Source organism: Sturnira hondurensis, unplaced genomic scaffold (assembly GCF_014824575.4).
Source record: "Sturnira hondurensis isolate 20B ecotype Veracruz unplaced genomic scaffold, ASM1482457v3 Scaffold0013931, whole genome shotgun sequence".
NCBI lineage: Eukaryota > Metazoa > Chordata > Mammalia > Chiroptera > Phyllostomidae > Sturnira > Sturnira hondurensis.
In genome coordinates this window covers 2,967,706-2,984,994 of record NW_028086562.1, presented here as the reverse complement: position 1 = coordinate 2,984,994, position 17,289 = coordinate 2,967,706, and positions in this window count along the sequence as shown.

Sequence of the window (17,289 nt, the reverse complement as noted above, 5' to 3'; positions counted from 1 at the left end):
CCCCCTAAAACTGTGGCTCCCCCCACCGCCCTCTCTGCCCGTCCATTAATGCAGCCACACCCCCGAGACACTTGCTGGCGGTGTGCATGGCAGGTGAGACCGACTCATCCTGTCACTGCATTTCCTGGGGCGGGGGGACGAGACCAAAACCGCACAAACAACCTTCCAGGCGTCATGGGAGCAGACTGGCACACCCTCCCCTCTTCTCAGGTTCTGGGGCGTTATGTTCCCGACAAATGACGTTTAGCGAAGAGACGGCGTTCTTGCCCCCCGCCCCCCATCACGCTCCAGAGGCGTGATCTCTCCCAGGGCTGGGGAGCCTGCCAAGGCCCCACAGCTCACCTCGCTAAGGTGTGCTGTGGGACAGATTAGCACCCGTCTCCACCTGGAGGTCCTGGCGGAGTTACTCGTGGCCAAGGGCTCTCTCAGCAAGAAGATGGCCTGTGCCAGCAACACCCTGGGCGGGGAGCCCCTCTGCCGCTGGCCTGGGCACCCACGCTGGGCAGTGCCAGGGAAGGGAGGGGCGACCCTAGCAGGGCCCCCCTGGTCTGCACCCCAAGCTTCTTTGCAGGGCTGTGAGGGTGAGCAGGGCCTGCCCCACCGGCCTGGCTGGCTGGGGAGGAGTGGACACGGGAGAGAGGAGCCTGGCCACGCTTGCCCCCTGAAGTCCAAGTGCTGTCCTGTCCTGGGAGCCCCAGCCATGCTCTCCACCCTGTCCCAGAGCTCCCCAAGCTCCACCCTGGCTCACCCCTCTCTGTCCAGTCCTCTGAAGACCCTGCTATGCCCAGGGGAGGGTCCCCAGGTGGGTTGCACTGGTGTGCCCTGCCCAGCTTGCTGGGTCCCTTTTAGCTGTCATGGCCTGTCCCCAGCTCTGGGCAGCGGGGCTGGCTTCTCCCGAGGCCCCCCCCCCCCCCCCCCCCCCCCCCCCCCCCGACCAGCTTGCAGACGATCGCCTTCCCACCGCACCCTCACACGGCCTTCCCTCTGAGCACATGGTCTTGGTCTGTTGTTGTGTGATGATATTTCCTCTTCTTATAAGGACATCGGTCTGGTTTAGGGCCCGCCCACACAACCTTATTTAACCCTAGTGGCATGTTTGAAGGCTACCTCCAAACTGTAGTTACACTCTGAGGCCCTGGGGGCAGGACTTCAACATAGGCATTGGGGGACGAGAATTCAGCCCATGACAGTCCTGTTGAACTAGTCACTCCACCTCCTGGAGCTTGGTTTGTTCAGTAGCGATGTGGTGGCAATGATGATGGTGGTGATGGTGGTGATGCTGATGGTAACGGTGGTGACGATGATGGTGGTGATGATGACAGTGATGATGACTTGGAGGAGAGACAATGATGTTGGTGATGCTGGTGATGGTGGCGATGACGAGGGCACCTGTCTGCTAAGGCTGTCATGAGCACTAAACGAGTTGATACCCGTAAAGCAAAGCAGTCAACATCAGCACCCTTAGCTGTCACCCTGTTCTGTGATAATGGCTTATTAAACACGCAATTACTCCCGAGCCCTGTGACCCAGCTCTTGTCTCTCACAACCCGAGAGTGACTCACCGATGCGCCCGGGGAGTGTCAGACACCAGGAGACACGAGGGATGGCAGCCTGATGCCAAAGGGGGACACGGAGCCAAGTGACGGCACCAGCAGCGCTCTCTGTAACCGAGGACCCGACTCCGTTGGAAGGCCGGTCACTGTCCTGGGTCAGCGAGGCAGGGCAGTGTATCATCCATCCTGGGAGAGTGTCCACCCGCACGGGATGGGCAATGTGTGGGGGCCCAAAGCACGACAGACAATTTCCCGGGGGTGGGTACACACCTGCTCCTCTTCGGCGTGTTTCTTCATTTGCACTTTGCCCTACTGGCTCTGTGACCTTGGGCATCTTTCTTAACCTCTCTGAGCCTCAGTGTCTTCGTCAGGGAACTGAGGGGACAACAGACCTGTACTAGTTTCCTGTGGCTGCTGACGCAGGTGCCACAAACTGGGGGCCACTTAGGGCTTCCGCAACAGAGGTGCGTTGCGGCGCAGTTCTGGAGGCTGACCGGCAGAGGTCAAGGGGTCAGCAGGGCCCTGCTCCCCTCGAAGCCCCCGGGGCAGGAGTCTTCCTGGCCTCTTCCAGCTCGCGCTGGCCCTGGGTGTTTCCATTTCCGCCTCCTCCTCTGTGGTCACACGTCTTTCTTTTTCTGATGACACTAGTTATATCAGATTAGGGCCCCCCCATCGACCTTATTTTAAACTGGTCACACCTGCAGGGACCCTACTTCTGAATAAGGTCTCATTCTCAGGTGCCCAGGGGTTAGGGTTTCAGAACATATTTCTTGGTGGGCACAGTTCAACCCTATTCGAGGCTGCGCGTTCTGGGGCCTCTGTGTGGGTAAGTTCGCACCTGCGAAGCACACAGTGCCTGGCTCATCGTGGGGACGCTACACGCTCGTGGGAGGAGAAAGAAATGGTTACCTGGACGCGGCCTTTCTGACCCAGGAGCCCAAGTTCTCCTGAGAGAGCAGGCGTTTGGCCGCCTTCTCTTGGGCCAGGAGCCGAGTGGGAGGACTTGCCAGAGGTAGGAAGAGATTCTGTGGGGTCCCCGGAGGGTCCCACTTCCCCCCTCAGGGCGGGGTCCCACGAACAGCGCACAGGAGCGAACTAACAGGGGGTGTGCACCACAGACCCATGAGCCTCTGCCGGGGCTGCCAGGGGGCGCTTCCGCGCGCAGGGGGCTGCGCGTGGGGCCTGGGGCAGGGCGGGGGGGTGGGGGCGGTGAAGGGGAAGAGAAGCGCAGAAGGTTCCAGACACGGCCCTTGTGAAGGCCCACTGTGTGTGCGGCCCGGCCACTGCCCTTTCCAGCCCCTCGGGTCTCGGCCACACACCAGGGAGGGGACGAAAGCAGGGGTGTGTGCAGTTCACTGTCAAACCCTTTCTGGCGACAGGGGGGCCCTGGTAGTGGAAGCTGTGGCAGAAGCCGGTCAGGGAGGCGAATTGTGGCTCTTTCCTCAAAGGGCAGAAATGATTCAGGTCACAGCAGGCAGTCTTCAGTTTAGTTTAGTGTCTTTTTTTTTGGCAAAAAATTTTGGTGGTAAAGGTATAGTGCACCCCACCCCACCCCGAGGGTGACTGGCTGACCAGCCAAGCCCCTCGGGTCGGCGTCTTGTTCTCTGCGGAGGGCCCCGACCTTGCCCACCCCCCATCCACGGGCGAGGGCCTCCTGGGGACAGGGCGGCGGGTGCAGGGCTCGGGCCCCCAGAGGTCAGGCAGTCCCACGGACCCACAAGGGCTGCCCGTCCCCTCTCGGCCCCAGGGCCTCCTGCACACACTGAGGCTGACCCCTTTGTGACCTCGGCCACCAAGCCCACTCAGAGGACACAGGAGGGCCCACATGGCAAAGACTCCATGCTCACGTGTAAAAACACAACGCAAACATAAAACAGCTTCACATCTCCCAAGTTTAGATTAAGGGTCAAAAATCTTGATTTCACAAGCAAAAGTCCGTCCCCGAGTGGCTGAGCAGCACAGGGCTGGAGGCACCGTTCTAAGACCCTCTGGCCGTCAGGGGCCACCAGGCTCCAGGCCCCTTTCTCCGCACCCCCAGCAGGGGCGTCCCCGAGCAGGTGACAGTACAGTCGCTGCCTGTGCGCCTTTCCAGGAGCGGAGCCCACCCCTGACTCCGGCACCTGAGCACCAGGAGCTTCTTGGAAAGGGCCCGGAATGTGTTTTCTCACCCTTTCAAGCTCAAGTGGCAGCTGGAAGCCCCTGGCGGGGGGGGGGGGGGTGGCCTGGTGAAGACCCACACGTTCGTCTGCCCAGCGCTCTGTGCCCCTGGGGAGAGCCGGGCCACTGCCCGGGGTCCGGGTCCCACCCTCGGTCTCCATCTGCGCTGGCGGGGCCCCAAGGGTTGGTGTGGTCCCCAGGGCTCCGGGGATCGGGATTTCAACTGTCCCCACACTTAAGGGGCCCCCTCGGGGTCCTGAGCCAAGGCCCCGTCCCTCCCATTCCAAATAAGCAAGTGGGACGAGAGGCTTGTGTGAGGGGCTGAGCCCGGGTCTGTGGCAGGGGCCTGGCGAGGTCTCAAACACCCCCTGTCCCCGTGCCCTCACTGGCCCCACACCAGGGGCCTCTGCCTGGCAGCAGGCGGCAGCACGCTGGGGCAGGTTTCTCCCTTGTCAGGTTTGCCACAGCGGGTGTCTCCAGAAACTTCGGAGACGGCTCCATTGAGTTAAACGCCTTTAATCGGGCTCATGCGCAGCCACCCCCTTCAATCACGCAAAGGTCAGCTGTCACCGCCCAAATGTTAGACTTAATTTGTTTTCCTGGTGCACATCCTGCCGCTGGTAATTTGGCCCGATTTCTAGTCACTTGCCAGTGGGGTGCTGCGGTAGGCAGGGTCCTCCCGGGACAAGTGCCAGGTGGGGGAGGGGCCTCGTTCCGGGAAAGGGGTGCCCAGGACGGAGAGCCCCAGGGAGCTGTGCCTTTCAGGAGGCGGGAAGCTCGCTCACATGTGGGGTGACCCGGGTCTGGGGCCAGCGGTTGGGGTGGAGGCAGGGTGTTCTTTCTCCCCAGGCCTGGGTTACCCCACATGTGAGCGAACTTCCCGCCCTCTTGGCTTCCACTCCTTCAGAGCAGGACTTCGAGTTTGGGGGGCCGTTCTGTCCCTTTTCCGATCAAGAAGATGAATGGACTCTGGAGCCCTCCCCCATCTCCTCCAGCCCCACTCCCCTGCCCGTCTCCCCTGCCCCACTCATCTGCTGGGAGTTTCCAAGCCGACCATGGAAACCGAGGCGTTGGGGGCTGGTAGCCAGCTCTGCCTGTAGCACAGGTGTCCCCAGCTGGTTGGAGGTTGGGGGGTGATCAGGGAGGTGTGGCCCCCCACCGGGGCGGAGGGTCCTGCCCTCCTGTCTGCCTTCTGCATCCCCCTGCCTGGCTCACTCGCTATGGGCCCTCGGCCTCCACAGAGCAGTGAGCCCAGATGCAAGCCAGCGTCTGTGAGCACCACGCACGAAGCATCGTGGAGCCCCGGTTCTCCCACCAAATGCTGGCACTGGAGCAGTGGGGACAGGTGGGGAGTGTCTCTTCTTTACCAAATGATGATGGTCAGTCTACATGTCACCCTCCGGATGGCCCCTGGCCCCTGGAACTCCACCTGCCTGCAGTTCGGCTCGCCTTCTCTGCAGACCCCTTTCCCACGGTGTCCCAGGCCCTGTCGCCAGGCTACCACTTCACCTCACCTGCCTGCCCCCTTTCCACGACCCCTCTAGGTCCACCTCCAGGCCTCTCCCAACGCCTCCCAGGCCACCTCTCCATCCTTCCCCTGGCCAGCTCCCTCGTGCTTTCCTGACTCAGCAGGAAAGCACCTCCTCCAGGCAGCCCTCTCAGATTCAAGTCAGGATTAGGTCCCAGGGACCCTGCTCCCAGTTCTCATCACCCCCAACCACCTCCCCTTGCATCTATGTCCCCCGAGATGTTGCCGCTCTGTGAGGACAGGATGGGGCTGCCTCATTCACCCTGAGTGCCCCAAAGCTGGGGGGACGGCTGCTCTGGAAACGAAACCAGGTAATTGGATTATATTCCTAGCTCCCGAGGGAAACGCAATTATCACGAGCTGAACGGGAACTTCTTCCCGCCCTGCTTTTCCTCTTCCAAAGGACGGAGCCTGGGGGTGTCATGGGATGGGCTGGAGGTCCTGAGGAGCAACAGAGCAGGTGCGCTCACAGCTGCTGAGGTCCAGCAGGGCAGGGGGACCATGGCTGGGCAGCGGGAGCCCCTGGGAGCTTTAGAGCCTGGTGTCCTCAAAGCCTCTGCTGCTGGCCAGTCGACCCCAGCCCTCACCTGCCGGGGAGTCGGGGCCTCTGGGTTGGGGGGTCCACATGGGCTGAGCCATCCGCTCCAGGCGCCCCCAGCGGCCCCGGGCAGAAGCAGCCGGGATCCGTGAGGGTTGTTACTATGGAGCAGATTGTGGTCTCGCCGGAGGCCGAGGGAAGCCCCAGTCTAAGAGTTCATCTGGCTGATGGAAGGACGGACGGCAAGGTCAGTCCTACCCTGGGCTCTCCGTGTGGCGCCTTCAGAGTGTAAAGGAGCTCAAGCGTGCAGACATGACAGAGAACAAGTCCTCTGTCCATGCACCGGGGTGACGCGGGTGGGCTTTCTTATCTACCTTCCCGTTGGAGGTGATGGGAACCTTCCTGGGGGCGCCCAGCAGGTGGCTGGCCAGTGGGGCGCCTGCCTCAGTCACCCTGTTCTTTCTCCCAGGTGCTCCCACAAATTGACAGCTTGGTGTGACAGACAAAATAACATCAAATATTTATGAGCAGGGAAGGATGTGGACTCACTGGGCAATGGGCGTGGTGGCGAGCCTCCGGGGCTGAAATGCCAAGGGATGGTCTGTTTCCGGACTGGTGCCACCATCCCTGCCACCTCTGGAACCTGGCCCTGGGTGGGGGGGTGGCTGGAGGGCAGCTGGGCAGAGCAGGGGCCCCGCTGGACTCTGGGGCTGTGCGCCGGATCTCGGGGGCTCTAGCTGCTTGGCATGTGGGCAGGAAGCTCCGGGAGTCACGGGAGACGGACACTTTCAAAAATAACCCATGCGTGGCTCCGGTCTCCGAAGTGTCCTGGTACCACCGGCCTCTAATTAACTCTGCTTTTCTGTCGGGGACTTCAGGACTGCCACTTCCCAGGCTGCGACAGGAGGCTGTGAGTCACCAAATGCAGCAGCAATGGATGAGGGAGCTGCAGCTGGGGGGTCCCTGGGTCCCTTTGCCCAAGAGCGTCTTTCCCAGCTCACTGGTCCCAGCCCAGGGAGGGGACAGGGCGGGTGGAGGTCTCGCAGGGAATGGACTCCGGGACCACTCCAGGCTGCGTCCTGAAATGTCAGCGTCTGTGCTCGTGTCCTTTCTATTTGGAAAGTTTGTGTCTCACCAACAAATGAGAGCGGGTGACGGGAGAAAGAGGGAGAGGTGGCAAAAGTCTCACTTCACTTTACTGTCAGCCCTCGCGGGGAAGGTAGTTGGCAAATGACCTCAGAGTTTCACATATAAATACTCGCAGGAAGTAACGATTCAAATTGAGGCCCAAATCATTACCACTTGTAGCTTCTCCTTTAAACACCTTGAAAATGTCACTCTATCAGGCCTCGGGTGACGTCCTGGAAGCTTGTGTCTGCTCGTGGCTCAGCACTGACACGCTGCCGGGGCAGTGTCCTGCTCCTGAGGGCCGGAGGGGGCTTTCCGGGGGTCTGGGATCTGCTCTCCGTTGTCACTGGGCCCAGGGGCTTGGTCCTTCCCTTCCCTCGGCGTGTCCTCCGGGCATGGACTCCGGGCCACCGAGCAGCGGCGTTAAGTGCCTCCAGGCCCAGGGGAGCTAGTGGCCCCCGAAGGGGCGTAATCCCCCAGGGCCTCAGAGCGACTGAGCAGACGCATCCGTCTGGGGAACATGCCCAGGCTCTGCCGAGGACACCGCCTTGGAGAGGCCTAGCAGGGCCAGGGTGGACTCTCGAAGGATTTTGATGGACATGCTGTCGTCACTGTGTCACCAGGCCACAGCAGTGAGGACAGACAGCACACGGATGGGTGGGAGGGATGGCACATGCCGGGTGGGGTGGCGCAGTCTCAGAGAGGGGGCCCCAGAGGCGGGGCACTGTTACAACCACACCATGAGCCAGTCCGTCCGCAGACGTGCGTCCGTGAGTCCTGCTGAGTCCATCTGACAAGCGTTGCTGGGCACCTGCCCTGTTCCAGCCGAAGCTCGAGCATGGCCACAGCCCCTGCCCGTGCGGCCTCGGTTTCCCCTGAGGGAGGCAGACGAGATGCCGGTCGGGTGCACCCCAGGCTTTACACTTGAGAGGTGGGGGTGTCCCAGGTGAGGGTGGGGCAGGGAAGGGGCGGGCAGTGTGGCTGCAGGAGAGGTGGTCCCAGACAGGGCGCCGTCCACGGAGGTGCTGCTGGAATAGAGATGCAGCACAGGGCAGGGGGAGGGAGCGGCGCGGGGCCCCGAGAACAGGGCACCGGGCGCTGGCAGGTGAGGACAGTGGCCTGGAGGCGTGGAGACAGCGGAGTGCCAGGAGGGGTGGTGGCCACAGGAGAGGCAGAAGCCGGGGTCAGGGTGGTCCCAGGGCCGCCCTTGCAGGTCCCCGAGTGTGAGGGGAAAGTGCTGTTGGAAGGCCTCTGAGCATTTTCTAAGGCTCTTCCTGGCTGCGGGTTGAGTGTGAACCACAGAGGGCATGGTGGGGGTTGGTGGGGGCGGGGGCGGACACCACAGGAGCGACGCAGGAGAGGCGAGGAGCCTTGGGCCGCGGGCAGCAGTGCAGGGGGTGAGCTGTGGGGGTTGCTGGACATGTTCTGAAAGGACAGCCAAAGGATCTGCCGACGGCCCACTGTGGGCTCCGAGGAAAGGACAGGACTCAGGCAGGTGTCCAAGGCCCCAGCCTCTGGGGAAACGGGGACTATCTCCCAGGAAGGTAAAGGCCATGGGAAGAGCCATCTGGGGTGTGTTCCAGGGTGGAGGTACTTGTAGAAACGCTCAGGTGGGGGTGTCCTGCAGGCCGGGGGGTGGGTCTGGGCTCGGGGGCGGAGGCTGCACACGGTCTTGGCCCAGCCGCTTGCCTGTCCTTCGGCCTCGGGCCCGAGCCTCTCTGCAGCTCCTTCTCCTGCCTCCGTTCCTCGTAGGAGGGACAGCTTGGGCTCCGGGGCTCCAGCTCTGAGATGTGGGGGCTCCACCCGGGTCCCGGCAGCAGGCAGCCTCCGGGACGCTGCTCGGTGACGGCCCAGGCCTTCCCTCGGATTCCTGTGTCTCGCTGGTGATTTTTAAGATAAGACCACACTGAGTGGAAGAGTTTGCATTTGGACCTGACAGGGTGCTGAGCTGGCCTACACGCGTGTCTGAGCCTCGCCGGGGGTTTCTGCTGACCTTTCTGGAGGGCGGGCTCCCAGGAGCGTCCGGCAGCATGCTGGCTTCCTGGGAGCAGCCCCGTGGGCACTCTGGCCAGCACAGTGCCCACGGTCACTCCAGATGAACAAGGATCCCGCAGCCGACACTCAAATCTTCATCGATTTTCTCGGCCAAGGCCACACAGGGCTTCCCCTCCAGGTTTCTCCCTGTGATTAAAAACAGGCATCGCAGGAAACTAAAGAAAGCTTTATTGTTCCTCTCAGTCAGTGTCGATGCTTCACAGAGAACCAAAGGAGAAGAATGGCCTTGCAAACATTTTTATTTGTCCAGTTAAGCGGATTCCCCACCCCCACTCCCCTTAGGAGGCTCATGGGCGGGCAGCTTCCGGGCGAGACTTTTTAACAAAGGGCCTGCAGAACAAGACCCTTCCAATTTCCTCCCGTTACACACGGAAAGTAACTTCTGCTCCTCCCATGGTTCTCGCTCTCCTTTGCCTCGGGTCTTTTGCGGGCTGGATTTAAATCAAAGCCTGGACAAGAGAGAAGAAAAGCCTTCTGATCTCTTGGCGGAGGCTGGCTTGTAACAAATTAGAAGGAAATGAAATGCCCCTCCAGCCCCCAGGGCCTTCACGGGTCTGCCACGCCGACAGCTGCGGTTTTCGGTTTTCGGTTTGGCCTGTTCCGGGGGTTGGGCGGCCTCTTAGAGCTGCGTGGTAGGTTTCATTTGCTTATTGTTATTATTTTTTTACCGAGATCTGAGGCAGATCTTAGAAAAAGCCCACGCCAGCTCCTGGTCCCACAGCTGCTCCTCCCGGCACAGGACACGGAGGCCAGCAGGGCACCTCAGGGCAAACCTGCAGGAGGGTGGGCTCCCTGGTCAGAGTGGGGGCTCCGCCTGCCCATCCGGGGATGAGCCAGCTCCTCTCCCTCGCCCACACCCCACCCTTTGGCTGACTGATTGACAACTGGCCCAGCTGCCCAGACCTACACAGACTTGAGCCTGGCTTCCTGGGGATGTGGACCCACGAATTCCAGTTGGGAGCTGGCTCGGTCTGGCTCAGCAGGACCCTTGCTACGCCGCGTACCTGGTAGGCAGACAGGAGGGACTGTCCCCCCCGGGACTGTGGGCAGGAAGGGCAGAGATTGGCAACAACCCCTCCACCTTGTTCGGGCAGGCTGCCCGAATCCCCGTGTTGGAGTCGTGTTCCCCAGACCCTCGCCCACAGCCTCCTTTGGTGTCCTTGCAGATGAGAATCGTTAAGGCGAGGTCACCCTGGAGCAGGGTGGGCCCCATCGCATAGGACCAGCATGCTTACACCCGGGGGAATTGGACAGGGGCACACACACATCGGGGGGGGGGGCCGAGTGAGGCTGCCCAGGGCCAACAACCAGCTGAATCGGGAGAGAGGCGGGGATGGGTCCTGCCCCGCCCGCCCCCCCCCCGCCCCGCCCCGCCCTGCCCCACGCGCTGCACCACGATCTGGGCTGCCAACCGCCAGAGTCCCGAGACCATCAAGTTCCTCCCTGCGCAAGCCACTCTGTCTGTGCTACCTGGTCCCTGTGACCCCAGCCAAGAAACCGCGGATGGATCCGGAAGCATCTCTGCTCTTCCCCGTCGTCCGCTGAAGTGTCTCTTCCTAACGGGGGTTCTTTGGCCTGCTCCCTGGCCCTGGGTGCGCACAGCACCTGCTTTAGCATCTTTGGAGCTGTGACCAGAGCCCCTGGGTTCTGGGGAGGAGTCCCAGCAGCGCCCAGCTGCCGGCCTAGGCGGGACACCGGCAGCCCCCGCCCCCGAGGGGAGCCCCCTCCCTCCCCGCCCGGAGTCCATATGTCCCGGCCGCTGGCTGTGCGTCGGAAGGAAAGGAGTGTGAGCGTCCCTGCCAGTCGCCGGATGTTTCTCTCTGGACGGCTGCTTGGCACTGCCACATGGAAGGCACGGTGCCACACCGCGAGGGGCCCGCGGGCTGGCGCTGATTCCGAGCCCGCGTGCGCGCAGATGCTCGCGCGGGAGGATCCTCTAAGCCCGTCGCTGGGTCGCAGCGCGCAGGAAGCAATAATGAGCACACTCAGCCGCGAAAATGTGGGCCATCTGCATGTTTCTGGGGACGCGCTTATGCGACTGGAAACCTAGCTGCCGATGAATGCCATTTAAAGTTCACGCCTGCTTCTGCCGCTCTGCGCTTCTTTACATGGAAAACGGCAAGAGATGTGGGGGTGGGGACCAGGGACTGCGCTCAGGTCACAGACGGCGCTCGGCGTCCTGGCTTCACTCCCCGGTGCCAGCGCACGGACCCTCACACAGAAGAGTCTGGGGGTCGGTACCCACGCGTACTGGCTCTCCCGACCCGGTTGAACCGCACCCTGACAACGCCAGGGGGTCGGGTGGTGCTGAGGCCAGGACCCATCACGTCCTGCACTGGGGGTGACTCCTGGGGTTTTTTCAGGCTCCACACCCTTGGCCGCTGGGCGGCCCTCTGTCCTGGATGTTCAACCAAACGCGGGACCAGGTGACCACAGAGGGTGGGCCGCGGAGACCACCCAGGCGTGTCGGCCACGGGGTCTGCGTGGTGCCGGGAGACACTGTTGAGAAACAGCTTTTGATTTCATCGGGACAGGGGGACTCTTAGGACGGAGGAAAAGAACCCTCTGGAAAATCCATCTTTTGGAGATTGGGCGTCCCCAGGCGGCTTCCCCGTGGGCTCTGGTCTGATTTGGGGACAATCCGCAGGGCTTCTCGCCTATGGCGGCATCAGTCCAGTCTTCGCTCTGTCCTCTCAGGGCCTCCTGTCCCCGTGTGTGTCTGTGTCCAAGCTTCCGTCCACTGAGACACCAACCACTGGATTTAGGGCCCACCCCAATGCAGCATGACCTCACCCTAACCAGAGCGCACCCTTCAAAACCCCTTTTCCAAATAGGGTCCCATTCGCAGGTACCTGGGGGTTGGGGCTCGAACACACATCTCTGAGGGACACAGTTCTACCCATAGCGGAACCCTCACAGGGCTGTACGCCGGTTCAGGCGACCTGAATGTACAGAACATGGCACACAGTAGGTCCACAGCAAGAGCCACCAGCACATCCACCTGTCCTGCTTCCCTTGGGCCAGCTCAGAGGATGTAGCCCCTTCCCGGGGGCTCCGGGCCCTAGGTCCTCTGGGCTCAGCCCAGGCGAGAACAGAGCCGAGAGGGGCTGGGGTGGAGCGTCTCAGCGCTGCCCCCTGACTCCCACCCAGGGCCAGGTCACTACCCTGGGGATTCTTCCCACCCTCTTTGCTCGTCATTTCCCTCCCCGGGTCTCTGTCCTTCATCTCCAGGCTCTTTGGCTCCTCTCTGCTCTGACCGTGGGCCCCCACGTGGGACGGAGCTGGGACCCCGGGGCTGCTTCGTGCACTCAGATCCGTTCCCTGTGGGCTGCTCCCCGAAGCCCTGGTGGCAGGCGTCCTGACCCATTTCTGGAGGAGGCTGGCCATCTGCGTGTCCACGGGGAAGGGGGGCCGGGCTGGGGCTGGCAGGAGGCTCCGTTTGCAGGGGTGTCTGGCACCCGAGAATCTCAGTCTTCCTGGAGACAGGTGCCCCAGGGGGCCCAGAGCGCTGCGGGTGACATTTGCACAGGGCGGCCACAGCAGCCGAGTCCCTGCTGCTCCCACACCAGCCCAGGGCACCGAGTGACCTTTGAGTCAGGAATGTGGGTGCAGGTTGCTTCTTGGCACCGCAGCCTCCTCGGGCTGCCCCTCCTGCTCGGAGCCCCGGCCCCTGGTGCCTGGCTCGTTTGGGACACAGATGTGCAAAGGGCACAGTGGGTGTCTTCCTGGGGAGATGGCACGTGTGTGCACGCGCTCGTGTGTCTTCCATTTTTCCATGTTTTCCAGAAAAGGGGTCCAAGCCAGGGGAGGCAGAGGGACTCGGGAAACCTGGCGCTGGGTCCGGTCGCACGAGGGAAGGGGCGGCATGGACCTGTGTGCTGGACTTAATGAGACCCCAAAGGTGTCCCATCCGATTCCCTGGAACCTGGACACCTGTGGCCTCATGTGGCAAGAGGGACTTGGAGATGGCATTAAGGGAAGAATGTGGAGGTGGGAGATTATATGGAGGCTCTGGGGTCCGATGTCATCGCAAGGCCCTGATGAGAGGGAGGCACACAAGTCAGAGTCAGAGAAGAAGAGGGGAGAGGGACGCAGAGGAGGAGTGACCCACAGAGGGCGGACAGAGGAGCCACATGCCAAGGAGAGCGGGAGCCTCCGGACTCTGGAAAAGGCAGAAGCCGTTCTCTCCCGGAGGTTCCCGAAGGAGCCGGCCCTGAGGACGCTTCCACTCACCCCCGAGGGGCCCGCTTGGGACCGGTCAGCTGACACGGGTACGTTGTCTGAAGCTGCCCTGTCAGCGACTTGTTACGACAGTGACAGGAAAAGACACACCTTCCTCGCCCGCTTGTCTGAGATGAGGCCAGCGCGGCGAACCCCTCGAGGTCCGGTGTAACGCCCTCTGACTAGCGGGCACATGCTAGCGGGGCGTGGGGGAGCTAACCAAGGCAGAGCCTTCTGTGAGGTCAGAGTTCAGCGGCTTGGGCTTGTCACCAGGGCAGTGAGCTCCGTTTGCTGACGGACGAAGCTGGCCAGCCGCCAAACCACGCCCAGATTACTTCTCTGGAGTGGCAGCCCCCGGGGAGGGCTTTACGCATACCTTTAAAAATACGTAAGTGTGTATTCCTAACTATATACCCGCATAGTTATGTACCCCATCTACATGAATAGGCGTGTACATTCAGATACCTGCTGAGGCACACACCCATTTCTGCGGTTGGGAACGGGTGCGGGGCGTGTCTGGGGCGGGCCGGTCGGCACCCTCTTCCAGCACCAGGACCAGCGCCTTTGGACTTTGCTCCCCGAATGAACTCTTGTGAATGGCCCCTGGTCGTAGGGGCCTGTGTGTTCAAAACGGCAGCCAAGGCCACCGGGTGGGAAGACCTGGGAGAGAGGGTGTTCACCCGCCTGGGCCACCCTTCCCCGGAGTGCCCGCCCGTGCCTTCCTCGTGGTGGCGTTCCCGTGTCTCTGGCCCCACGTGCGGAGATGTGAAGGACAAACTCTGAGAACTGAGTGCAGAGATGGCCTTGAGCTTGGACGAGAAGGAAAGAAGACCACAGGGACTCCGGGAGGACACAGGCCCCTGCAGGGGGACCGCTGTGTTCACACGACGGCTCCTCCCTGCCCTGCAGGATCAGCAGGTCTGTTGGGCGGCGTCGGCCTGCGTTTGGCCTCCTCTCACCACTCGCCTCACGTGGAGCTGAGCGTGTGACGAGGACAAGCCGTTTTCGGGGACAGCACCCTGGGCTTACACAGTGGTCATTCAACCGGAATCGCCAGGGACGGCTGTCCGTGAAAGCCGGGCACCCTTCCCCTGTGACCAGTGTGTCTGATGCTGACATGCCCCTGGTGGGTGATCCGAGGAGTGCGGGGACAGGTGCCAGGGTCACCGGAGGCCCAGGGACGTCACCGTGAAGGCACCGGGAGGGCTTGGGGGTCCACGTGTTGTGTGTGTGTCTCATGCCTCTGGCTTCACACCCCCAAATACGTTTTGGGAGCATTTTAACATTCAACCGATGGTATTTATGTACCACCCTAAAACTCGATTTTAATACTCAACATTAGGTTTTTAAAGATTTTTTTCATGTCAATACATCTAAGGTTTTGTTCATTTATTTCATCTCCTACAAAACACAGTTTTTGGTAATCTGATGAGGGGGAGAAATTTCAATTTTGTTTTATGTATGTTTTCTTTTTTGTTTTTATCCTTCCCCGAGGACATGCTTATTGACTTCAGAGAAAGGGAAAGGCGGGGAGAGAAACATCGATGGGAGAGGGAAACATTGATTGCTTGCCTCTTGTAAGCACCCCGACTGGGCACTGAAGTCAAAACCTAGGTATCTGCCTGGACTGGGAACCAAACGGGAGCCTCCGGCGTATGGGGGGCGGGGGGGTGCCCAGCCCGCTGAGCCGCCCCGGCCACGGCTTTCTGTGCTTTCGTCCTGATTGGTGAGGCCGAGCATGTGTGTCACGGAGACGTGCGTGTGAGCTTCGTCCTTTAATTGAGGTGTTGACACCTCCTCCTCTTCCGGGGGCCTCCTTCTTCGTCATGAAGTATCACCTTAAAAAACACACCGTCGTATTTGATTAGCGAATATGGATTTAAAAGGTTCTATCCGTACCTCCTGACGCTTGAAAATGGCCTGTGGTTGTTTCTGGAATTTGGTCATGGAGGTCAGAGCAGTCTTATATGAAAAGTCGGCTAGATTACCCTTCTTGGTGTTCTGAAACGTTTATTATTATTTTTAAACTGCAGCATAAGTCATTGTGTGTCTTGTTAAAATTTTCCCACAAACCCCTTCTGGTTTGTGCCTTTAGAGGTGGGAAGGTCGACCTCTGATCACCGGTGTGTTTCTTTAATAGGTATTGACCTATTCGAATGGTCTTAGTCTTCAGTCACGTTTCTTAACTTTTCACTGAAAATTATCTATGTTTTCAAATTCACTGGAAAAACACCAAGAGTCTTAGAAGACAATGGGAGAAGATATCTTTATGACCTCAGGGCAGGGAAGAATTGCTTAAAACAAGATGTAAAAATTAATGGCAGCTATAAAGGAGCAAGTGCATCAATTTGGCTGCATTAAAGGGAGAATGCCGGTTCATCAGAAGATGCTGTAAAGTGGAAATCCGGACGCAGGGGGTCTGTCTGGAGGAAAACACCGGTAACTGCAAACCAACAAAGCAAAGTACCAGGGACGCAGGAAGAGCTGGGCAGGGCCTTCAGTGGGGGAGGGCCTGTGCTGGGGTTCCCCGGTGCCTGGAGCTGCGTCGTCTGTTGCCCTGGCCCGGAGGGCGCCCCTCACACGTGGGTGCCCCGCTCCCGAGACGGGGAACGGCTGCCACAGCTTCGTAACTCTCGGGTCTGTGAGAAGACAAGTCGCTCATGCCCTGCCGCCCACGTCCTCCCAGGAATGTGCCACAGACGGGCCGAGGGTCTTGGAGCAGGGATCGTCCCACCAAGGAGGCCCCTGAGGGCATCGGGTGCAGACAGCAGCCCAGCCCACGGAGGGACCATCCCCACTGGCCGTGTCTGTAGGGAGGGGACCACTGGGCCGACACTCAGCCTCCCCTGCCGCACAGGCATGGGGACCGTGGCCATGAGACCGTGCCAGGGCTCTGGACCCGTGCTCCTTCCCCACGGCCACTGTGGAGAAGGTGGGGCAGCTGGAACCCAGCGTTTTTGTCTCTCCTGGCTCTGGGGCCAGGGCTCCGGCGGGGGGCGAAGGGCGAGGTCGGCAGTGGGTCCCTCCTGAGGCTGTGAGGCGGCTCCGCCCAGGCGTCCCTGCTGGATTCCGGGCTCCGCTAGACTCTGTGCCCTGGGTTCTGTCACCCTGACACCTTCCCTCCTGTTCTTGTGGCCTCCGTGGGGGGGGGGCATGTGTCTGTGTCCAGGGGGCCTCTTGTTACTAGGACACTGGCCATTGGACTGCGGGTCCCACCTGGCCTGCATGACCTCATCTGACCTGATTTCACTGCAACAGCCCAATTTCCTAACGAGGTCGCAGTCACAGGTGCTGGGGGCTGGGGCTTGAACACGAGGATTTTTGTGGATACGACTGAACCCATGGCAGGAAGGCAGCGGAGTGTGAAGTCACCATGGAAAATCACCGAAGATGAGCAAACAGCCCAACACCGAGTGCAGAACGAAGGGTGAGGTCTGACCACACTTCCCGGAGTTATCCGCGTTGACGGGAAAACCCGAAAGCCAAGCGCAGGCCACTGGCCTCCAATGCCACACGCTCCGTCCGCGGAAGGACCGGTTAGGAACTCAATTCGGGGGCGTGGCTTTGGGTCGTGAGGGGGCAGTGAACTTGGAACCACGTTCTGTGCATCAGGGGTTAACCCGGGGGGCCACTTCGCAAGGGCGTGGTGGGAGAGGGGCAAACCTGGGGCTGGGTCGGAAGTGGCGGTTTCAGTACGAACGGGGGAGTAGCAAGCAATGTCCGGCAGGCGCCCACTGGCTGGTGTGGCTCAGTGGGTTGCCCGTGACCCTGCAAAGGAGAGGGTTGTAGGTTTGCTCCACAGGCCGGCACGTGCCTGGGCTGTGGGTAGTCTCCGGTCAGTGGATGTTTCCCTCTCCCATCAATGTTTCTTTCTCTCTCTCTTTCTGCTTCCCTTCCCCCTCTCTAAAAATAAATAAAAACAAAAAGTCTTACATTACAAAAATGTTGGGCGGGTTGGAAGGACACAGGGCACTCCCGCTGGCTTGAGCTGGGCTTAGCATCGAACCAGACGGTAACTGTAACAGACTAAATCCGTAGTACCAGTGAACAAATAGCCCAACAAATAGGCCAGTGAGGGAGATGGGAGGGCTGGCTGACACCGCTCAGGG